This window comes from Rhinolophus hipposideros (genome assembly GCF_964194185.1).
Source record: "Rhinolophus hipposideros genome assembly, chromosome: 14".
Taxonomy (NCBI): domain Eukaryota; kingdom Metazoa; phylum Chordata; class Mammalia; order Chiroptera; family Rhinolophidae; genus Rhinolophus; species Rhinolophus hipposideros.
In genome coordinates, this window is record NC_138060.1 from 32,064,389 (window position 1) to 32,090,055 (window position 25,667).

General features: G+C 36.1%; 1 protein-coding gene across 8 annotated transcripts in view; it reads right to left on the reverse strand.

The window, feature by feature from the left end:
• NCK1 (NCK adaptor protein 1) overlaps window positions 1–25,667 on the reverse strand; it is a 77,781-nt gene that overhangs the window by 42,694 nt on the left and 9,420 nt on the right. For 2 of the 8 annotated variants that reach the window (XM_081071808.1, XM_081071805.1), the window contains exon 2: window positions 22,336–22,453. The exons of 3 other annotated variants lie outside the window; for them this stretch is intronic. The gene's annotated coding sequence lies outside the window, so the exon portion shown is untranslated. Of the gene's footprint in view, window positions 1–6,456; window positions 6,590–12,504; window positions 12,657–22,285; window positions 22,454–25,667 lie in introns of those variants that run through there. 3 more of the 8 variants (XM_081071810.1, XM_081071809.1, XM_081071811.1) reach the window with 3 other exon arrangements.

Genomic DNA, 25,667 nt, shown 5'->3' on the forward strand with positions numbered 1-25,667 from the left:
ACTGGAAGGGAAGGGGAAACAAACAAACAAAAACCTCATAGCACCAGATGTCAAGGAGGACGCAGAACAACTGGAACTCATGCATTGCTTGTGGGAATGCAAAAATAGTACAGTTAGTATGGGTAACAGTTTGGCAGCTTCTTATTGATCCAGACTGAAAAGGCTATGTATGACATTCTGGAAAAGGCAAATCTATAGGGACAGAGAACAGATCAGTGGTTTTCACAGGTTAATGGTAAGGGGGAAGGGTTTGACTACAAAGCATGGGGAATTTTATTTTCTTGAGAGGAGGTGAAAAAACTATTCTTTATTTAGACTGTGGGAGTGATGACATACCTCTAGGCATATCTCAAATCTCATTCACACTCCAAAAAGTGTGATTCTTACTATGTGTAAACTAAATATATAGCAGAAAACATTCATTGGTCTGACTTATACTTTAAACGGACCTGTTTTTACTCATGTATGATTTTGTATCATCATGCAATATACATTCACTGAGTTTTACAGATCTCCCAAATGTTGACATCTTATAAAACGTCATTGCATTTCATGCAGTCTCTAGAAACTCCAAGTCAAAATGGAAATGAACATCCTAGTATATGAAAATAGTTTTGGCCTTGTGCATTCCCCAAAAGGTCCTCTTTAGGAAACCATAGAGACCTGTTAACCAAAATATGGGACTAACATCAGGCCAAACACCTAAAAACATGTTCTTCCCCAACCTACTTTTACAAATTCATTAGGTGTATCTATATATTAATGACACTAAGTTTGTCAAATCACTTTATCAATCATATTGTGTATGAAATGTAACCTATGAGGAAGGGCACTGTTTGCTATGTATATAGGCCATGATAATTTATCACCATTTTTGCCAAGCCAGTTGTTATAGTCTGAGGAAAAAGTAAGGAATCAACTAGTGATAGAAAAAATTCTAAAGGGAAATCTCTAGCGCTAGTACAAAGGCAATTTTAGAATCTGCCGTACTTTAACACATAACTTGACAATTTCCTGTTTCTGATGAAAATCAGCAGAGTGACAATACCCAAGTGACTAACTCCGGAAGTTTGGTTGGGCTACAGATCTCTCAGTAAACAATTAAGGGGGGAAAAAAATCCCCACATAACTAACTTCAATATGCTACAAGTAATGCAAAAAGACAAGGAAATTTATAAGATGATTATGTTCTATTCAATATTTTAAACTTACTATTTTGTCAAGTAATTTTAATTGTTAAACAGTCTTACTAATGAAACAACATGGATAAAAATCCCAACATAGGGAAAATTAAAAATTACAGAGTAATCTGAAATAAAGTCTACTTAAAATCAAGGCCTTAAAAATAAATATATATATATGTGTATATATATATATATATATATATATATATACATATATATATATAAAAAATAAAATGCCACCTTATACTATTCACTTTTGTAAATATTTCTTTGAAAACACCCCCCATATGAGAAAGCAGAAAATAACAACAAAGACAAAAGTCCTGTACATACCAAAATTCATTCACTTATTCATTCAACAAATGTTGACTGAGTAGTTATTACAGAGTAGAAATATACTGTGCTGAGGCCTGAGAGTAAAGAAAGGCACATCAAACAAAACTTCCCTGAAAAAATATCAACTATAATTCTATTTCTTCAACAACTAATTTAATTATGTCTTATATATACAAGGCATTACTCCCTATATGATTACTTTGTCAGGCATCACAAAAGTTTTCTTACCACTCTCTGTAATTACAACAAACTATATACCAAGAACATATGAAGAACATATCACCATTCTATAATCTTAAGATTACTACATTTTTATATAATCTAAAGACATTATGTATTATGTGTTATAGCTAAAGTAAAAGCAATATAATAATCTTGCTAAATTATGAACAAATAATTATGATATGAACCACTAAGTATGAAAAAAATGTAACAATGAATTCAATGTCATAATTAATACAACAAATGTAAACACATTAACTCATCTAATCCTTATTGTACTACCTGGCACTTAAACATAAATGGGTTGATAATTGACTGTAATTTATTTATTTATTTTTCCTTTTATTAGGATTTATTGGATGCTGTATTTACTCCCGGACCCTAAGGTTTTGTTTCTTCCGTTTCTTCTAGGATATCTTTTTCTTCTGTGCAACCTCCTCTTCTGGTTTAGCAACAATCTGCTCTTTTTCATGAGGACCAGGTCAATGTGGCAGAGAGAGCTCATGTGTGGGTTAATCTGCCCTGAGCTCTGTAAGCTCCACGCTGCATCTTGGGAGCTTTGTTCACCTGGCTGTGCTCAGTGACCAGAGAGTCTACATCTAAACCCATTAGTGCAGCATTCCTCTCTGCATTTGAAAGCATGTGCAGTAAAAATTCTACACTCTTTTTGGACCACCAACCCTACGTCCTGCCCCACTGTTTGGCATGGGTACACCTACCAACTCCACCATGATAACAACGGAATGGCACAGACTGCTTCTGTGACGGGAGATCCTTTACATACTTGGTGGCTTTTTGGATATGCATACTCCTGATGGCCTGGGCCGTTTCACAAGTGTTCTTAAAGTGAACATGAAGATCTGAACCTCTCGATTTGCATGATTTTGTGGGATTCTCTGGGTCAAGTGAATGGTGAAACATTTTCAGACGTCACCTCAGGTTGCTTATGAGAAGAGTGCAATGGTATTTATTTTTTATTTTCCTTTTCTTTGTGTGTTATGCATATATGTGTGTATATATATATATATATATATATATATATTATTTACAATATAATGGACAGTATCCTTAATTGCAGTTTCTGGATGATGCATACATGTTCTTCATACTACTATTCATTCTTTACCAAAAAAACTTTTTTAAACATATTTTTTAATTACAGTTGACATACTGTATTATATTAATTTCAGGTATAAAACATAGTGCTTAGACATTTACATACCTTACATTTACATACCTGATAAGTCTAAGCACCCATCTGACACCATACATAACTATTACAATATTATTGACTAAATTTCCTTATATGTATTTTTTTATATTGTGGTAAAAACATCTGTTATGGGCTGAATTCCAGCCCTATCCCCAAAATTCAGACACTGAAGTCCCAACCTCCAGTACCTCAGACTGGGACTGTATTTGGAAACAGTGTCTTTAAAGAGGTAATTAAGGTAAAAATAAGGTCACTAGGATGGGCACTAATTCAGTATGACTGGTGTCATTACAGGAGGAGCCAACTAGGACACAGATACACTCAGTGCGAAGACCCTCTGAAGACACTGAGAGAAGACAACCACCTATAAGCCAACAAGAAAGGCCTCAGGAGAAACCAACCCTGCTGACAACTTGATCTCTTAGACTCTAGCCTCCAAACTTTTGAGACAATAAATTTCTGTTGTTTAAGCCACCCAGTCTCTGATAATAATTTGGCAGTCCTAGCTAACTAATACAGTACACATACAATTTATCCTCCAAACCATTTTTAAATGTACAGTTCAATTAAGGAACAATTACCACCACCCATCTCCAGAACAATTTTCATCTTGCAAAGCTGAAACTCTTATCTACTAAACAATAACTCCCCTAATTAGAGCCAAACTATCAATTAAATATAAGAGAAGAATAAAGTCATTTTCAGAGACATGCATTCTCAAAAAATTTAGTTCCAAATAGAGTAGAGCAAGAGAAAGGAAGACATAGGATCTAGGAAGCAGGGAAACCAATAAGAAAGGCAAAAGAAATTTCCAGGATGCCAGCAAAAGTAAATTTAGCTTTGACGTAGGTGTAGAATAAATAGTCCAAATTAGAACAGGATTCCAGGAAAAAAAGAAAAAAACCTGATAGATTATCTGAGAGAAATAACCATGTGAAAATTTATACAAATACGAAGTTTACAGAACTATTAGAATTTAACAGAACTGCTGAAAAATCCCTGGATTTTTCATTTCATAAACCAAAAATTACCTTTCTGTTAAAACAAAAACAAATAGGACCAATACATAAGATGATAATAGGCACCTGAACTGATTGAAAAAAAGACTACCAAATTTAAAGGAGAAAAGAACACACTATAAGAAAGAAGACTTCAAATGGAAGAAAAAATGAACAGAAACAAAGATTGAAAAAAGCTATATGGAGATTAAGGAAATTCTAATACTAGCAAGTATAGATGTTCTCCAATTTGACGTGTGTGTGCGCGCGCGCATGTATAAACACTTTGGGATGGATTTAAAGAAAGGTAACACTGAACACTATGTGGGGCTTATAAACAACCAAATCACTCATTTTTATCAAGCTTTCACTTATAAACATGTTTACTAGTTTTTTTGAGGTCCTACTGTGTCCAGGCACAGTGAGCTAATCCAGCTCACAAAGCTGTCATGAAAGAGCTTATAGGCTAGTGTAATACTGATTTATTTTAAATTTCTTCTGCTCCCATTAGCATCACATCTCATTAGCATCACAAACTATGCCAAGTGCATCTGTAAATTAGGTTTAATGTGCTGCTATTCTTGATACATTTAACTATCTCTGACTGGATCAATAAAACCACCTGTCTTTTCACTTTATAAAATCTTAGCTCCCAGAATCCACCTATTTTTAAATTCAACATAAAAACAAATGGCCTGTTTTGAACTCAAAGGCCTAAAGAACAAAAAATATATAATGGTCCTAAGGAGGCAAGCGAGATATCAGATATAAAACAGGACAGATCCAGAGAAGCAGCAAAACAAGTTTATACCCATTAGTTCTAAGACAAAGTCTGTGCATTCTGGATTTATTCTCCTCACATAGGATAATGACAAAAAGGAAATCACTAATATTTGAAGGAGAGCTTGTCTATTCCATGTGTCACCCATCTGGAAAATATAAATTATCTTCTGAGAAATGGAAGTGGGATTTTTTTTGGCCTACACTACCTCTAACCCTAAGTGCTGGGGGAAAGAACCCTCATAAAGAAACATGTCCTGTACCTAAGAGGAATGGAACTGAACTAGGTGACTCCACCCTCAAATACAAATGGGAGTCAGAAACTAAAGTCCAGAAGCCATGTCAGTAAAAGTAAAAGTCAGTAAAAGATTAGGGCTATCTCTCATTTCTGTTTACTGTTATCTCTAAATCGCTTCCATATTTAGCTATGTGAGCTGCAAGGTAGAGGAAATGAGAGGATTGTCTAGATTCTCTTAACTCTTCAGCCAAGACTGAGAACCCCCAAGGGGCTGTGAGGTGAAAAAAAGCTTTTTTTTTGAAAACAGCTTTAAAAGCACAAAGGAAGAAAGTCTAGTCTCGGAGATCTGATTCCAGGAAAAGAGAGTAGGAATCAGTCAGGACTGAGAACAGAACACCCCACATTGTTCTTACATGAAGTGAAGCAATGCTCCATAAATTCTCGCAAACTGTTAGATTACCGCAGAGAGCTAGGTCTAAAAAGTATAATTCCCTTCTACCATTACCATCCAGCTATCTCTAATCTGGAGGGCTGAGAGGTGCTCTTACCATTATCTGACATTTTAAAACATGTTCATATATTATTTTAATAAATAAGGATCTTGCAAGTATAGAGTCTGCACCTAGGAGTAACTGCCTCCTTCAATTTTATACCCTAGGCAACTTGCTAACTCACCCTAGTCCCAGGCCTGGCTTCAATGCCCCTGTAAGTAAAATATGCTTATGATACATTCAATTTCCTTTTGAACCATAGACTTGGGTTCCAGACACTGCTGTGTTATTAGCCATGACAACCTCCCTGAAATTCTATTTTCTTATACCTGAAAAATGAGCGAACTGAATCAGATAATATCAAAGTCTCTTTTGAGTGCCAAAAGTATGATCTAAGTCCCCCTTAAATTTTCTGGACTAAATAAAACCAGACTGTATTGTTGTTTTCTAATTTTTTCATTATATTAACCCTTCACTATTCCAACCCTTACTCTTTTATATTCTAATTACTCTCTCTCTTAAAAGTATAACTCCAAGTTGTATTTTCAAAAGAATACACACAGCACAGGGTACAGTAGAACTCCCATTTCCCCATGCTGTTCAGTATAGATAAGGTTTAGATTATGTCATCACTTTTAGCTATCATATTCTCCTGACACCCACCAAACTTGTGGTCACCTGAAATCACACACACATTTAACATGCAATTAATCATAACGTTTGAGTATTTTCAATTGCTGCACTTAATTCTAATTCCCCCTCCCCGTGTGCTTACGTAATTTTTATTCAATAATTTAAATTCCTAGGTCTAAAAATGCTTTCTAAATTGTTAAGCATTGTGCTTGTCTACGACACAGGCACCTCACGCTAACTTTCCCTACAGTTTCTGCTTCTGTGTTCTATAATTCGATAAATAGTACCACCATTAATCCAGTTATCTGCATTAATCAACCCTATTCAGTCAGTCCACACATCTCAATCATGTCCTTTTTACCTCCTTCAGAGGACTGAAACGAATCCAGTATCTCCATTCTCATTACCACTACCTTAGTAGTAACGAAGGTATTCGCCTCCTTAAGTAGTCTCTGTTTCCAGTCTCACCCTCTTCTAGTTTGAAGCAGTTTATTCTTAAGAGGAAAAGACAGTATCATGTTTGAGTCTCCTTTAAATGCTTGCTATCTAGACTTGAAAGCTAAATGAAAAGTCTCAAATGTATTTGCTTTGAGTCACAATGAACTTACTGTTCCGGGGTTCCTGAAAATCAGGAGAAAAAGATAAGAACTCTTTTCAACTATAACAAAACATTTTTTTGTAAAGTTATAGAAGATTCTGGGAAGACGGTGGAGTAGGAAGCACCAAGAATCTGTCTCATCACCTAGACAACAATTGTACTGGCAGAATATGTCTGATATAAGTATTTTAGAACTCTGGACTCTAAGACTTGAAACTTCCAGGAGAAGGATGGGTCTGTAAATTTTGGTTAATTTCAGTCAATTGCAGCTCTTATTCTGGCAATGACTACCCATCCTCTACCCACCCCAGCACTGTGCCATGCAGCTGTACATTTTTAGTTCCAGGAGTAGCTATGGGAGCCAAGGTGGGCAATAAGGATCTTGTATTCAGGGATCTATGTTCTGACAGCTGATTGCTGCTTCTGATCACTGAGGTGCTGACACAGAGGGAGGCAGCCATTGTTACGTGAGCGCGCGCACACACCCACACCCACACCCACACCCACACAATTGTATAAGCCCTTCTCCCTCAGGCTGAAGGGGATCTAACGGGCTGGCACCTTTTTTTCCCCTTTCTTCCTTCATTTTTCTCTTTTTCCCCTTTTGGGAGCCAGACATTAAAGAAGTAGGAGCAGGGGAATTTAGAAAGTTACCACACATACCCAGAAGAAGGCACAAACTCAGAAAAGATCTGAGGAGAGTTTTAAGGTTATACCTCAAAGTGATTACTGGCACAGAAATAGCCTGCAACAATCAAAAACAAAACAAACAAAACCCCTCAATAAGCCCTGGGGAAAAGGGAGAATCTGATTTCCAGATTTACCATATTATGAGATGTAAACATTCAGTTTTTAACAACAAAAAAAATCACAAGGACTACAAAGAAACAGGAAAATATGGCCCATTCAAAGGGAAAAATAAACCAACAGTAACCATCCCAGAGAAAGACCAGATGACAAACCTACGACACAAAGACTTTAAAGAAACACCTTAAAGATGTTCAAATAACTAAAAAAAGATGTGGAGAAAGTAAACAATGTATTTTTTTTTTAAATGACTATCTATAGAAATGAAAAACCTAAAAAAGAAACTAAAAAGAAATTCTGGAGATGAAACACACATAGCAAGAATTAAAAATTCACCATAGGGACTCAAATGGTCGTTCTGAGCAGATAGAAGAAAGAATTAGTAAACATGAAGATAGGGTAATTGAAATGACCAAGCCTGAAAAATACAAAGAAAAAAGGCTGAAGAAAAGTAAACACAGAATAAGAGACCTATAGGATACCAGCAAAAGGACTAACATATGTATTGTGGGAGTGCCAGGAGAAGAGGGAAACTAAAGGAGCAGAATATTTAAAGAAACAATGGCTAAAAACAAACTTGATGAAGGATGTGAATATAAACATCCAAGAAGTTCAACAAGCTCCATGTAGGATAAACTCAGAGATATATACTGAGATACATTATAATGAAAATATTGAAAGACAGCATCCTAAAAGCAGCAAGAGAAAAGCAATTCATCACATACAAGAGATCCTCAATAACATCATCAGAAACTTTGGAGGCTAGAAGAGACTAGGTTGATATATTCACTACTGAAAGACAAAAAAAAACCTTGTCAATTAAAATCCAATAATCAGCAAAACTGTCCTTCAAAAGTGAGGAAGAAATTAAGACATTCCCAGATAAACAAAACCTGAAGTTCATTACCACTAGACCTGCCCAACAAGAAATATAAAGGGTGCTAAGCAAAATAAGTCAGACAGAAAAAGCAGAGAACCATATGATTTCACTGATATGTGGTATATAAACCAAAAAACAAAAGAACAAGACAAACAAATGAGAAACAAAACCTCAGAGACACAGACAATAGTTTAGTGGTTACCAAAGGGTAAGGGGGGAGGAGGGTGGTAGATGAGGGTAAAGAGGATCAAATATATGGTGATGGAAGGAGAACTGATTCTGGTGATGAACACACAATGTGGTTTATAGATGATGTAATACAGAATTGTGCACCTGAAATCTATGTAATTTTACTAACAATTGTTACCCCAATAAACTTTAATTTAAAAAAACAACAAAGAAATATAAAGGGTACTTCCTACAGGTTGAAATGAAAGGATACTAGACAGTAACTCAAAGCCATATGAAGAAATACAGATTTCAATAAAGATAAATACATGAGCAATTATAGAAGATATTACTGAAACTTCAGTTTGTAACTCCACTTTCTGTGTCCTACATGATTTGAGAGACTAACAAACAATTTTAAAAAACAATTATTAGTCTAAAAGCTAGTATCATTTTAACTTTGGTTTGTAACTCCACATTTGTTTTCTACCATAAAAGTCTAATGCATTAAAAAATTTATTAGTCTATGTTTTTGGACACACAATGTTTAAAGATAACTTCATAACTAAAAGGAAGTGGGAATCCAGCTGTATAGGAGAATTTTTGTTATCAAAGTTCAACTGGTGTAAATGCAGCAAAAATAGCAGGATAAAAAAATCAATACGCAAAAATGAGTTGCATTCTAAAACTAACAATGAACAATCTGAAAAGAATATGAAGAAAATTATTCCATTTACAATAGCATCAAAAAGAATAAAATACTTAGGAAAAATTTTAACCAAAGATGCAAAAGACTTGCGATATAAAAACTTCAAAACATTACTACAAGAAATTAACAATCAATTTTGCTATTATAAAGAAACACATACTTTTTTCCCTGAAAATCTTATCATCAAATTATTTTATTATAATTTGTTTATTTTTAGTACTTTTGAAAGGTAAAAACTTCCAATTCTACTTTCAAGTACTTTTAGGAATACCATCACTAAGATAGAAACATATTCCAGAAGAAATTAAATCACAAGACGTTTGATCAAGGATATCACTCGTTTATCACTGTATCACCAGTTCCCAGCATATTATGCACAAAAGGACCTCGGGACTGAGGCTGATGCCACATAAGTATGTGATACCTGTGCCAATGAGGGCAATGGTTAAGATTCTACGTTTCCACTTTGTTACAGCCTGAGTTATGGGCAGTATTCAATTATCAATTTGTCAAAAGACAAGAAAAGAGAGAAGTAAAGAAAGTGTGGTGAACAAAACAAGAAAAAAATAAGTCTATTTATACAACTGACCCTTGAACAACATGGGTTTGAACCGTGTGGGCCCACTTATACACGGACATTTTTCAATAAATACATGTACTGTTCTCAATGCACAGTTTGGAGTCTGCGGACGCAAAGGGCTGTATGCACTGATGTATGCCATTTTATCTACAGGACTTAAAAATCCACAGATTTGGGTATCCATGGGGGTCCTGCAACCAATCCCCCGCAATACCAAGGGAAAACTAAGTTTCTGGGGATCAAAAGTTAAATGCAGATTTTCAACTGTGACAGGAGTTGGAGCCCCTAACCTCCATGAAGTTCAAGAGTCAGCTATACCATAAATTAGATATAAATGAGTTTAGCTCATTTTTAAAAAGTTATGAGTTTAGATATAAAAATAAATACAAAATTCAACTAATGCTGCTAATATGACAGCAAGGGTAAAAATAAAGGAAAAAATATCTTGGCAAACACCAACGCACAAAAAAAGGCAATGCAGCAATTTTAATCAGGCAAAACAATATTACTGCAACATTAATAGGAGACGTACGATATACAGTAATAAAAATATTAACTTAAAAAATACCAAAACCTTATACAGAGGGTACCAAAAAAATGTATACACATTTTAAGAAAGGAAAACTGTATTAAAATTGTAGTACTCAATATATACTGATAACAAAAGATGAATACAAGTCACGTTTGACTTCTGCAATTACAAGAGGTGCTCAAAGTGGTTACCATCAGCGTCCAGACACTTCTGAAGATGGCGAACTACTGTTTGAGCAACACTGACCAAAGAGTCCACTTATGTACATTTTTTTGGCACTCCCCAGTAATACCTCACTCTTAAAGTAAGGCAAAAAATAATAAACTCCAAGAAAAACAATAATCAATCTTCAACCACTGCATGAGCCGCTAATTTACTTAGAAACTGGTACATCAGAAAGCCAAAACTAAGTAAGGATATAGAATACTTGATCCACAAAATTACTAAATTTAATCTAATAGTTATATAGAGAATCCTTTACCAAGCAAAAAAATGAATATATAATTACTTTTAAGTACACATTGAACATTTTCAAAAATTGATCATGTAAAGTCACAAAGGAAGACATGAAAAAATTACGAAAAACTTATATATCTAAGACCACACTCTGACTATAACATAATGTTGAAATCACCAATAAAGCATTTTTTAAATGTTTGGAAACTTAAAAATGGACTCCTAAACAAAAAAAATAAAAAGAAAATTACACTAGTAATTATAAAATAAGAACAAAATGACAATAGAAGTATTACACTATCAAAATGTGGAGTCCAGCTCAAATTACAGCCTTAATGCATTTGTAACAAAACAGTAAAACTGAATATGCTTAACTAATACAGTTTCAATCAAGAAACTGAAAAAAGACAACAGAATAAGCCCAAAGAAAGCATACGTGTATTAATATTTTTTTCCCCTAGAATTTATGATGCTCTTACATGGCAGGGCCCTTTGCACCCAGGGAGAGACTGTCACTCCCAGGGTTACCTAATTCCTAGAGATAGCAAACAATTTACCTGAGAGCACATCTTTGATATACAACCAATCAATCCAGAGCCCACATTCCCCCTACCCTACATCACCCCAGGGCCAGGTACTACACAATTAGAGACCACCCATATCACCCAGAGCTATAAATTATTCAAACTATCCAATCCTACACTTGCTCAAGACTGATCAAGGGTAGGCCCTCTTCACCCATTCCTTTCCACAGAAACCACAATAAAAGCTCTAGCCCATGCTTTCCCCTTGCTTCTTCTACCTCCTGACCAGTGCTGGTGCTTCCCCACGTGGCCCTGCGTGGCATGGCATGGCATATGCTAGGCCTCCTGTTTCTGGGGAACTGTGAGTAAAAACTTCTTCCTGCAATCTAGTCATTCCGTCTCTGTGTGTCTTACTCTACCTGATTAAAACAAATCCTAGGTACATTTCAAGACAACATGGGAAATAAAGAGTAGAAATTAATAAAATGAAAAATTGGGGGAAAAATATCCCAGAGAAGGGAAGAGTTTCTCAAACTTAAGAATCAAAAAGCATAAACTATAAAGGAAAAAATAAATATAAAAAAGATTGACAAATGCGTACATTAAATTCTCTTCTTTCCTTAAAATCAGTTGTGAAATAATTCATATACAAAATTCACTGATTTTAAGTGTAGAGTTAAATGAATCTTGACAACTGTATAAAATTGCATAACCTGCACCACAATCAAGATCTAAAACATTTCATCACCCCAAAAAGTTCCCTTGTGCCCCTTTACAGTCAATCCTCTACTCCATGGCAACCATCTCCTGTCACTATAGCTTGTCTTTTCTTGAATTCCTTATAAATGGGATCACATAGTTGACCATATTAAAATTTGAAACTTCTGTTCATCAGATCCCCTTATTATCAAAAACATCGTTAACTTACTTTTGAAAAATATAATTTAAAAAAGAAACGTACGAAAAAAGACAAAACTCTAGCAACATCTGGATCACTGCAGAATACAAATAGCAGCTTATCAGACATAGAGCTAAACAGGTGGCAAGATGGGGTTGGGAATCAATCTTGCATTCTAAGAGGAAGCAGAATTCACATTTACTCTAGAAACGAGACTGCCTTCTCCTACCCCAAGTGTCCCTCAACATTTACAATACCTCTGCCTCGCACCGCCATCCAGTGGCTTCAAAATGTTTGCTTTATCAAAACGGGATCCTTCATAACATCACCATAAAGCAAAGGACCCATTTAATGGTAAAGGAGAAATACAGGCATGCCTCAGAGACAATGTGGGTTCGGGTCCCGACCACTGCAATAAAGCAAATATTGCAATAAAGTAAGTCATGAGCTTTTTGCTGGTGGAGGGTCATGCCTTCAATTTATTAAAAAAAGCAAAACAAAAACAAAAACCATGAAGTTCAATAAAACAAAGTATGCATGTGAAAATAAGCGTTTGACCATGGCATTCACTGGTCCCTCCACAGGTCACATCACCAGGAAACTGCCAGACTCACAGAATGATGAGTTAAAGGCTCAACTAAAAAGTCACCCTGTAGGTCTTCCAGATGTATATGCATGGAACCCGTGGCTATGGTGATATACCCCTAATATCTAGAACGCATAGATACAGAAACCAAGGGGTAAAAGTTGGATTGATTCTTTTCACCATCAATCCCAGTAACTCACTTGTGGAATGTGGGTTTCCCATCCCCACAAATCAAAACCTCACCTGTATTAGAGATCCTGAGGGTAATGCTTCCACCAAAGGACACAGTAAATAAGGATTCCACTGACCCTAAAAGCTACAACCACCACTTGGTCACTTAGGGCTCCTTATGCTGACAGACTAGCAGGCAAAGAAATGAATAACTATACTAACAGTGATAACTGCCTCTGATTATCATTAGGACTTGCTGTACCCAATGGGAGTAGGGAGCAGTCTGTGTGGAACTCAGGGTGTTTCTATGTTTGGTACTACAATAAGCAAGAAATTGCAGCAACCAAGGTCCAAAAAAGGCAAGGCAACTAAGGGCTCAAATCCCTCAAGGATGAAAGTCTAGAGGTCACAAGCAACCTAGAACAGCTGAGCTGCTGACCCAGCATAAAGGAAATCTAGAATGGGTATTCGTGAAAGGAGGAGCTGATGAATATTAATTCCTGTCTCAACACCAGCTGCAGCAGCAGGTAGCACTAGCTTACACCACAAATCCTTAAATTTCCGTGGAAGAGATTGCAGTGATTCAATAATGGATCAGAAACAATGCAGGGTCCGAGCAGATCTAAGCAGAGCCAGAAGAAGTAGGTTTGTGGTAATTTGTTACACAGCAGTAGGAAACCAGTACAGCTAGAAAGAATCAAAGGAGAGGCTAATAGAAAGAGGTAGACTCTATCAGAAATCTCTTATACTTCATGCTCTTGGCCTCTCCTCTGATTCTAGCTGTAGGTTTCATACTGCTGTGTAACAAATTGCCAGGAATTTAGGGGCTTAAAACAACACTAATTTAACTGTAATTGGAAAATCAATTAATTTTAAAAACCACAAATTTGTTATCTTTAAGTTCTGGAGATAAGAAGGTCCAAACAGGTTTTATAGACCTAAAATCAAAGTCTACATTCCTTCAGCAGGCTCTGGGAGGAAAGCCATTCCTTGTTCATTTCCTTAGCTACTGGCCACGTCATCATGATCGCTGCTTCCACTGCCATTTCTTTCTTGGACTTACGTCCTGCCTCCCTCCTACAAGGCTCTTGTGTTACACTGGGCCCAGCAGTAATCCAGGAAAATTTGTCAAGTTCCTTCTGCCATGCAAGGTAACATATCCACAGGTTTAGAGGACCAGGATGCGGACATCTTTGGGAGACCATGATTTAGCCTACCACACTAGTCAGAAGCTTAAGCTCATGGTTCCAGATAGCTGTTGACTGTAATTCATTTGCTTTCTGCCCTGGGACTGCTCGTGTGTGCAGCCCTAAAGTGGGGGAGGAAGGAGAAAGAATTTATACCTCCTAGGGCAACTGTCAACTGATGGGAGAACAATAGGAGATGATCAGTTTACTCCTGCCCATCCACGAGTGGACAATTTGAGAAGTAACTTGATCCTTAGACGTTCTCACTGGGATTGAGCCTTAGTTGCAGAAGCAGTGAAGAACTCCGTAACACATTCTTGTATTGGCTTTTCTTGTTTCATTCACCTTGACCCTTCCTTGCTCTTGTTCCCCAGGATCATCTGCCAAGTAAGTTATCTGCATACAACTCTTTGCTTTTAGATTGTACTTTAGAGGAGAGAATAGGGAGGACATCTGGTTAATACAAAGAGTTTTAGACACAGAAAAGGGAAACATGATAATTTAATAAAATGAAAGCTACATATGTAGTAGGGCATCTAGTCTTGACAGCATTACTTTATATCTTTGAGTCAAATTTCTTAACTTCTTTTAAGTTTTATCAATTGTAAAATGAATGACTTAACTTCCATTATTATCTACAGTTCCTTTCACCTGTAAACCTTTATGACACAATCAACAGTGTTATAGATTGGTGACAAGGCACAGCAGCAAGGCAGAGTAGTGGGATTATCAACAGAGGCCCGCCAAGAAAATTGCTGGACGAAGGCAGTCAGAAAGGTAATGTGGCCTGGATTCAAAAAGCCATGGAAAAATTAGAACCCTCATACACTGCTGGTGGGAATGTAAAATGGTACAGCCACTTTGGAAAACAGTCCAGCTATTTTTCAACAGGTTAAACACAGTTACCATATAACCCAGGAATTCCACTCCTAGTTATACACCAAGAAAAATGAAAACATATATACACATAAAAACACAGAATGAAGTTGAACACTTACATTACACCATATACAAAAATACTCACAATGGACTAAAGACCTAAGTGTAAGAGCTGAAACTATAAAATTCTTTGAAGAAGACAGAGCAAAAGTTTCATGACATTGGATTTGGCAATCATTTTTTGGATCTGACACCAAAAGTAAGGCAACAAAAGGAAAAAACAGATTATACTTCATCAAAATTAAACTCTTTAGTGCATCGAAGGACACGATCATGAAATGGAAGATAATATTTGCAAGTCACATATCTAAAAGTGGATTCATAGCCAGAATACATGAGTATTAAAAAAAAATCCTTACAACTCAACAACAAAAAATAAACAACCCAGTTAAAAAATGGGCAAAGGACCTGAATAAACATTTCTCCAAATACACACAAATAGCCATGAACCACAAGATGCTCAACATTACTGTCATTAGGAAAATGCAAATCAATACCACAGTGACATACCACCTCACGCTCAACTAGGACGGCTATTATCAAAAAACAGAAAATAACAAGTATTAGTGAAGACAGAGAAAGTAGAACCTTTGTGCACTGCTGGTAGAAATAAATGTAAAATGGTTCAGCCACTGTGGAAAGCAGTTAGTCATTCCTCAAAAAATTAAAAACAAAATTACCATATGATTCAGCAATTCTATTTCTAGGTACATACCCAAAAGAAATGAAAACAGGGTCTTGAATGGATATCTTGAATGGACACACAAATTCATAAAAGTATTATTCACTACAGCCAGAAAGCAGAAGCAACCAAAGTGTCCATCAAAAGATGAATGGGTAAATAAAATGTGAAATATACAATCAATGGAATATTACCAGGCCGAGAAAGGAAATTTTGACACATTACTACATAGATTAACTGTGAAAACAGTATGCTAAGTAAAATAAGCTAATCACAAAAGGACAAATATTGTATGATTCTACTTATACAACGTTCCTAGGTAGTCAAATACACAGACTGAAAGTAGAATGGTGGTTGCCAGGGATTAGGGGGCTGGATGGCAGAATAAGAAGTCAGTATTTAATGGACACAGAGTTTCAGTTGAGGAAGATGAAGAAGTTCTGGAAATAGATGGTGGTGATGGTTACACAACAGTATGTACGTACTTAAAGCCAAACAACTATATGCTTAAAATGGTTAAAATGGTAAATTTTATATGTATTTTACAATAAAAGTGGTATATAAATGTTCATGTATACATATATACATATACAATAAAAGTGGTATATAAATGTTCATATATACATAATACTGCTATTATGAGTAGTATTACTCATAATAATCAAAAGGGAGAAACAATCTAAATGTGAATCAACAGATGAATAAAGTGTGGTATATCAATGGAACATTATTCAATAATAAAAAGAAATGAAGTACAGATACATGCTGTAATATGAATCTTAAAACATTATGTTGTGAAAGAAGCCAGTCACAAAGGACCACACATTATATGATTCTATTTACATGAAATATCCAGAATGAACAAATCTATAGTGACAGAAAGTAGATTAATAGTTGCCTAGGGTAGAGGGAAGGGGATATTAGGTGAATACCAAAATGAGTGGGGTTTCTTTTTGGTGTCATGTAAATGTTCTAAATTGTGGTGATGGATGCAAAACTGAAAATACTAAAAGCCACTGGACTTTAAGTGCAGCACTTTAATGAGAGAATTATGCTACGTGAATTATACCTCAATAAAGGTTTTTGATTTTTTTTTTAAGCCAGCAAGACTCAGTGACTGAATGGAACTGTAAAATAAAGCAAAGGGATAAACAAAAGATAACTATTAGAATAGAAACACTACAGCTGAATTCTTGTTCTGTCATTTATTATGTGTATGACATTGAGCAAGTTACTTAACCTCTCTGTGCTTCAGTAACACTACGTACAGGGTTGTTGTGAAGATTAAACAAAATAATATGTAAAATACTTAGTACAGTGCCTGCTATATAATTGTCCTTCCCTGCCCTATCTATTTACCTATTGCTAAAAATTCCACCACCAATAGTATGGAAATAAAAATTCAGTGATAGTTATATCTGAATTTCATGGTAAGTAAGTTATGTTTGTTCCAGTTAGCAAATAACCTAAAGTCACCAATTATATACAAATGACAAAGCAATTTTCAACTGCTAATTTACTGCTCAAGTTGAAATCCGAGGCAAAGGGAAACAAACTTTAGGTGACTATTTTTACCAGTTATTTCTCAACAACTTTTTCTCCCTCCTTCATTTTTAAACACTTCTTTCCTTACTTACCTAGCTTTTACCTTACCCTTTATTCCAAAATATACTTACTTAGACTGCTATTGATCATGAGAAGGGCAACAATAACTTACTTTTTTCTATTATAATACAAGTTAAGATTAAAAATGACTGATCATGCAAGCTATGGGGCAGTTATCAAACTCTACCCAGCTAACCCATCAAAACGCCCTAAACAAAAAGATGAACCAACTTTAAAAAGATGAGAAACGGAGGGAATGCAAGAAAGCTCCTGCTTTCCCTTGTGTGAATGGCCTGTTACTTGTTTATCTGGAGACAGTCTCCTGTGGCATCTACAGGAAGGAATTGGAATTGTTCCATACTATTCATAACCTAGTTCCACTACCAAAAAAAGTCAGATGGTCTAAGAAGTTGGTATTAGTACAATTTGACATATTAAACTATACTTGCATTTTAAATACACCCTCATTTCATTTCAATGTTAAATAAGAACCTATTCTCAAACTATTTTAAAGGACAATGCCTTTCAAAGGGACACCTGCATTATAAATGCTTCCGGAATAAAATTCAGTGAAAGGATGTGGTTAAGAAGCATAAACAGATGAACTGCCATTGTACTGCTATGATTTTGTATACTTTCAGAACAGCAAATTCCTACTAAACACATTACAAAATAAATTAACAAATTTTATCTCTATATAGGCTTTTAGTACAATTCTTACTGTAACATTTAAAGAAAAATTGCTACAAGCCCAGAAACCTTTTCTCCCTCCAAACTCCTTAATGCCTAACTTAATGACTCCTTGATGTCTAACTGTATTATCTCATTATATTTCACTTCAGAAATGTTTACTGGACACTTAGTGCACAGAGCAAGTACGTTACGTACTTTTAGTACAACATTTTAATAATCCCCATAGCAACCTTATGAAGCAGATATTAATATCACCATTTTATAAGCTTCATGGAAGGTAACATTTCAGAACCTTCAAATGCATGTCACAAGGTATAGCTAGCTACACCAGAGGCAGCCAATCTAACCATCACTTTCTTTAAACTCTACGCTGGTTTCCTTAACCCTGTATTAAAATTGTTTCTCCTCCCCCTTCTCCACCAACTCCTGGTTTCCACTTCTGGCTCCTCTTTTTTTCTCTCCTTAAGTCATCTGCTCATCTCAGTATATACCCTCTCAATAGATTATCCATTTTTTATGGCTTCATCTTATCAGCTTTGGCTGGTTGAATATCAATTCTGTAATTCCAATTGTTTCCTCTAATCCCACCCTACCATTCCTCAACATTTCTACCTGAAGGTCTTGCTATCACCCCAAACTCAACATGTATAAATCCGTTTATCATTATCTCCAGAAAGCCAACTCTTCCATCCAAACTTTTTACTTCTGTTAATTATAAATCACTATCATCCCATTCACCCCAACTCCCTAAATCACACAGCAATTTGTGTTGGTTTTCCTTTGAAATGAGTCTCGTTCATCTATTTCTGTTCCATTGATACTGTCACCACTAAAATCCAAGCCCTCAGCAATTCACCTAAATTATGATAAGGGCTCTTAGTTATCATTCGTTCCAGTCTGTCTACTTTAGTCTGTTTTGCATAGTAGTCATTCATTCGTACAACACATTTACTGAAAGACTTGTGTGTACTAAGCATTGGCTGGTTGCTGCAGGGATAATCAGTGAGAAAGATATCCAGCAAGGGACACAGGTAACGCAAACAAAAATTTTCTCAAATAAAATAATTATAGACTGATAAATATAAACACAATGCTATCACAAAGAACAGAGAACAGGAGGGCTACTTTAGTTAGGGATTTTAGTTAGAGATGGATTTTAAGCTGAAACTTTAAGATGAAAGGAGGCAGTCATGTAAAAATTTAAAGTAGAATGCTCCAAGCAAAGGAAACTACAAAACACACAGTAGGAGGGGAAAAGCTTGGCATGTTATGGGATATGATCTAGACCGATGCAGTTTGAGAACAGTAATGGGGACAGTGGTACAAAGTAAGGTTGGAACAGACATAGGTGGGTTTTACTCTAAGCATAATAAGTCAGTAAAGGATTTTGGGTTTTTTTTAAAGCAGGGGAGTTCTAATTAAATATACACTATGACAGAGACTGCTGGTGCTCATTAACATCTATGTTCTCCTCTCCTTCATTAGCACTGTTTTACTACATTTCCCAGCCACCCCTGTAGTTAGGTGGGATCATGTGACTCAAGCTCTGACCAATGGAATGTGGGCAAAGTGGTATGTGCCAATTCCAGCCTGGGCTCTAAAAAGCTTCCCCCATATTCTCTTCCCTTTTCAAGACAACAACATGGTGATGATAGTGATGATTTAAAAAAAATAGAGGAGGCTGTGTCCCTGAGTGTCTGCATAGAGTAGAGGTGTCCCGACTCCTACTCCATCACATATACACTGGATAGTGATATGAAAAATATAAACTTCCATTGTATTATGCCACTAAGATTTGTTGCTTATTAGAGCTGCTAGCATATCATGTTTAATACAGAAATCTCAAAAAATACTGCTCTGATTGCTGTGTGAAGAACGAGTTACAAAGAAAGGAAACAGTAAAATAAAAAGACCACTTAAGTCTCAACAATAAAAAATGAATTGAAAAACATAGGACTTCAATAGACACTTCTCCAAAGATATACAAATGGCCAACAAGCATATGAAAGGATGCTCAACATCACAATTCATCAGGAAAAACCAAATCAAAACCACAAAGTGACATCACTCATACCCATTATGATGGCTACTATAAAAGAGAGAGAGAGACAGAGACAGAGAGAGAGAGAGAGAGAGAGAGAGAGAGAGAGAGAAAGGGAGGGAGGAAATAACAAGAATTGGTGAGGATGTGGAGAAACTGGAACTTCTGTGCACTATTGGCAGGAATGTAAAATGGTGCCACTGCTATGAGAAACAGTATGGTGGTTCCTCAAAAACATTAAACAGAATTATCATATGACCCAGCTATTCCTGAAAGTAGAGACTCGAACAGATATTTGTACATCCATGTTCACAGCAGCATTATTCATAACAGCTATAAGGTGGAAGCAACCCAAGTGTCCATCAATAGATGAATGGATAAACAAAATGCAGTACACAGGTATACAATCAATAGAATACTACCAACCTTAAAAAGAAAGGAAATTTTGACACTTGAGACAACATGAATGGACCTTGAAGACATTACGCTAAGTGAAATCTAAGCAGTCACAAAAACACAAACACCATATGATTCCACTTACATGAGGTACCTAGAGCAACCAACTTCATAGAAACAAAGTAGAATGGTGGTTTCCAGGGGCTAGGGAGATGGAAGAATGGGGAGTTGTTTAATTGATACGTTTCAGTCTTGCAAGATAAAAAAGTTCTTGAGATTGATTGCACAACAATGTGAATATACTTAATACTGAACTGTACACTTAAAAATGGTTAGGATGATAAATTTTATGTAATGTGTACTTCACTACAATTAAAAAATAGAGAGGGAGGAGTGGTGGAGAAAAAAAACACCAGTTAATATAATCACTATGTTGTACACCTGAAACTAATATAATGTTATATGTCAATTATATCTCAATAAATAAAAATAAATGACACTAAAAATCACTAGTCAAAAAGAAAAAAAAAACAAACAGCTAAGAGACAAACAGTCCAAGTAAAGATTTAGACTTGATGGTATAGTGACCATGCAGATACAGAATAAAAGAATCCAAGCTGTATTTGGAGACAGAAGAGACAAAACTTGATGATGGATTGGAAGTGGGGGCGGAGAGTGAAAAAGAATCAAATATGACACCTGGCTTTAGCTATTGAGTGGATGGCAATACCATTTAATGAAATGGGAAAGATTGAGGAACGGACAAATGGGAGTGGAGTGTGCAGTTTAAGAGCAAGGGAATCAAGGCTTTATTTTTATTGTCTTAAGTTCAAAATATCAAGTGGCAAATATTAAGGAACTAGTTTGATATGTGTGGCCTACTGCATTTTCCAAAGATGGCTGAAACAGTATCTCCCATTCTCTATGTTGCTTCCTGTGTGATTTAGATCCCACCTTTTAGTGGAGGGACAGTGAATGAATCTGAGTAGGCTTATTACTATGAAGAACTGAAGCTATGCAACTTCCAAGGCTGTCACAAAAGGTGTTACAGCTTCTGTGAGACACCTAGAGATGCTTGTTCTTGGCGCCTTGCCATAATGCTATGATGAAGACCACGCAGCCAAGGTAGAGATACATGGAGAGGAATCAAGGCAGGCCCCCAACCCACAGCCAGCCAAGCAAGTGCCAACCAACTGTTAACAGCAACTTGTCAAAAATATAAGTAAGCCATTTTAAAAATGTACCCCTCCAGCCAGCCTTGATGATACCACATGGAACAGAAATACACCATCTCCACCCAAGTCCTGCCCAAATGCAAATCGTAGATCCATGAGCAAAACCAAAACAAAACAACCCACACCCCTGGCCAAGGTTATTGTTTTAAACCACTCAGTTTGGGAGTGATTTTTACACAGCAAGAGATAATGGATACAATATATGTCTCTGGAGTTCTGGGCAGAGATCTTGCCTAATACACAAATTTGTGAACCACCCACAAATTACCCATATAGTAACCATATCGATACTATATAAAATCACAGGATTGAATGAGATCACCTAAAGGAGAACAACGAACGAAGCTGTAAAACTCCAATATAAAAAACTAAGCAAAGAAAAGATATTACTAATTCAACTCCAAACTCTTTTGACAAATGCCTAAATTAAGATATATAGCTATCAAGTATTCTATTAATTTCATTGACAAAATTAATTTCAGCGCCTTCTCTCCTGCTCAGACCTGGACTTAATATTCTTTTGTGTGATCATCAGTCAGGAAATCCTCTTTACCATCACTTTAGAGATCTCCTTTGTTCTCTTTAGAATTTCCTGTTTCCTGTAACTCTTCTTCTTTCATTGGGGTTTATTCCTTCCTTTTGGTGGGTGGAGCAAATCACACAATAGCTTCCTGGGAAAGGAAGAAGAGAAATGTTTGGAGACCATACAGGTCTTAAAATACATTCTATATAACAATGCTTAATAATTTGGCTGGGTAAAACATTTTAGCTTGGAAATCATTTTCCCTCAAATTTTGAGAGCATTGCTCAGTCTTCTAGCTTGTGAGGTTGCAGTTGAGAATACCGAATCTTTTTAATGTGGCCCATCTGCCCCGTCGGGAAGTTTGCAGGATCTTCTTTGCTCCACGTATCCCAAAATTTCCCAATAACACACGTCAGTGTCTGTACTGCTTATTATCGTCCCTGACTTCAAACCTACTCCTTTCTACTCTTTGTCTGCTGAGGGACTGGAACCCTGCAAGTCACACTTCTCCTTTAATAGCTGGCTCCCTATTTGATTGCCTATAGAGGGCACTAGAAAGACACTGGAAGAATAAAGGAGATAATACTCCTTTTCAGGTCCACATCAAACAACCATCAATCAACAACCTTCACTCTGGCAATAGCAATGGTTCCAGTAGCAGCTGTTGGTTCTAAGTCACCAATTTTTTTGCTTTTGTTTTTCCTACCATTCCCAGACCAGCCTCATCAAGTCTTCTAAAATACTTCCTGAACAGGCAGCAACTCCTCAGAAGTCTGAGTTTCAGCTCCTCGGGGCAATGTTTCATGCTTCTAAATTCTAATCTCCATCTCTTCCTTGTTCTCCCAGCCCTAGAGGCTAGTAATTAAATACTTAATATAGTTTACGGGTTATGTGACTGTAAGTGAAATGAATAAACCAATTTTACTCTAAGCTAATTCATACAAACAAGAATTATGTTCCTATGGCATCTTATAGTTATAAGAAAACAAGGTTAAACAAAATTATTCCATTACTTTGAGGACCCGCTGTACTTCCTACGCTTACAGTCTTTATGATACCTGAGAGTTCCCTGATTGCCTCTTCTGTTCTCCAACTACCTACTGTATTGGTTTCTGAAGGCTGCTGGACGAAAAGTCACACATACCAGGTTGGCTTAGAACAGAAATCCTTATCTGAAGGCTTCAGAGAAGGATCAGTTTCAGGCCTCTCTCCTAGCATCTGGTAGCCTCAGGCATTTCTTGGCTTGCAGGTGGCCATCTTCCCTGTGTGTCAGTATCCAAATTTCCCCATTTTTAAAGAATACCAGTCACACTGGATTAAGGCCCATGCTAATGACCTCGCTTTAACTTGATTACCTCTATAAAGATTCTATTTCCAGATAAGGTCACATACCAAGATAGTAGGGAGTTAGAGCTTCAATGTATCGGTTTTTTTGGGTGGGGACAATTCAATCCATAATATCTGGCTAAACAATTATTTATATGAAGTTCTGTTACAATAAGTGATATGGTCTCCATTTTCCTGACTAGACCCTGATTGAAATTGCATATCTATTTTCAACCATTTTTCTGAGTAAGCAGAATGCTCTCAATCTCCAAAATGATATTCCTCAACTATGGGGATTTTTAAAAATATTTCATTGATATTTCTTCTCTGTGCTTTTCTCTGTTCTCTCTCACTGGCACTTCTGTTATTTGGAAGTTGATCTCCTAAACTCTTATCTTTTTTTCAACTATTTTCCAACTTTTCCTATACTTGATGAAAGGTCTCCTCTACTTTAACTTCCATTCTTCTATTGAATATTTTCTTCTTGCAATTATGCTCTAATTTTCAAGAGCTCTTTAATTCTGATTATTCCAAATTCCTTTTTTCTATTTGTTTTGCTCTCTTATATTAAAAGATTTCCTTATGCACCAAGTGATCCTTAATTGTCTGTTCATATTTAAAAGTAGGGCCCTAAAAACTAATTATGAAGAACTTAGTTTTTCTTCCTGGGATAGTAAGAGAAGCATCCTTTATGGTCCTACTCGATTACCAGAATTCTGGGACTCAAAGAGGAGAAGAGGCCTCAATAAGGGTCCCAACACTGAGTACATTTACTTAATCCAAGTGTTTTCCTGTAGGACACCTGGCCTTCAGTTATGTCCAGTGTCCACCCCTCTCAGAGATACTCTCTCCTGCACAGGATAAATCTTCAGTCTTCTGCTCGTGCAAAAAAGAAGGTAGTCACTTAGCTACACAAATTGACAGAGATCGAGGTTCAAGCTGCTTTTTATTTTTTTGTAATAGCTTACAGAGACACAACTCACATACTATACAACTGACCCATTTAAAGCATACAATTCAATGGTTCTTAGTACGTTCACAGAGTTGTGCAACCATCACCACAATTTTAGAACATTTTCATCGTATCAAAAAGAAACACGATACCTTTGATCAGTCATTTCCCATTGCCTGCTAATCTCCCCCACCTCCAGCCCTAGGCAACTAATTTATCCTGTCTCTACAAATTTGCGTTTTCTGGACATTTCATACAAAAAGAATCATGTATGTGGTCTTTTTGATTGGCTATTTTGCTCAGCATAGTATTTTCAAGATTCACTTATTTTATAACATATACCAGTATTTCATTCCTTTTTATTGCCAAATAATATTCCATTGTGTGGATATGCATTTTATTTATCCATGATTTGGTTGGTGGACATTTGGGTTGTTCCTTCTTTTTGGCTACTACGATTGGTTAAGGTGCTTCTTAAACAGTTTTAAGCAATCCTATTTTTAGCACCACTCTCACCCGCTCTGACAAAAATGCCTGATGCTACCAATTCCTGAGCCAGAGGATTCTTTTCCATTTTCCCACTGCCAGTTTAGGATTGAACACTTTTAAGTCTACTAAGAAGTTTCTATCAGTCTGTTTGCTTTCCAGATTCCAAAATTTATTGTTTCTTCCATTCTCTTTACCATGTAGTTCAAATCTCTAAAAAATATCCTTTACTATTACCTTGATAGGCTTTGTAGGGGAATGAAACTAAAGGCATCTTTTCACTCATCCATCTTTATCCAGAAGTCCCTTTAATTATTTTTAGCCTTTATTCTTTCTAACGTATACCTTTTAAGGCTACGTATATACTTTCCTTTAAGCATGGCTGGCCTGTATCCCTTAAGTTACATTTTCATCATTCAGTTCAAAATAGTTTAATGTTATTTCTTTTTTAATCACTGGGTTACTTAGGAATATATTGTTTATTTTTCAAATAGCTGACAATTTTGTAGTTATTTTTTTATAATTAACTTGTGGCTTAATTCCAACATGTCAGAGCACAAACTCTAGAATTACTTCCATCTTTTTTATGATCTAGAAT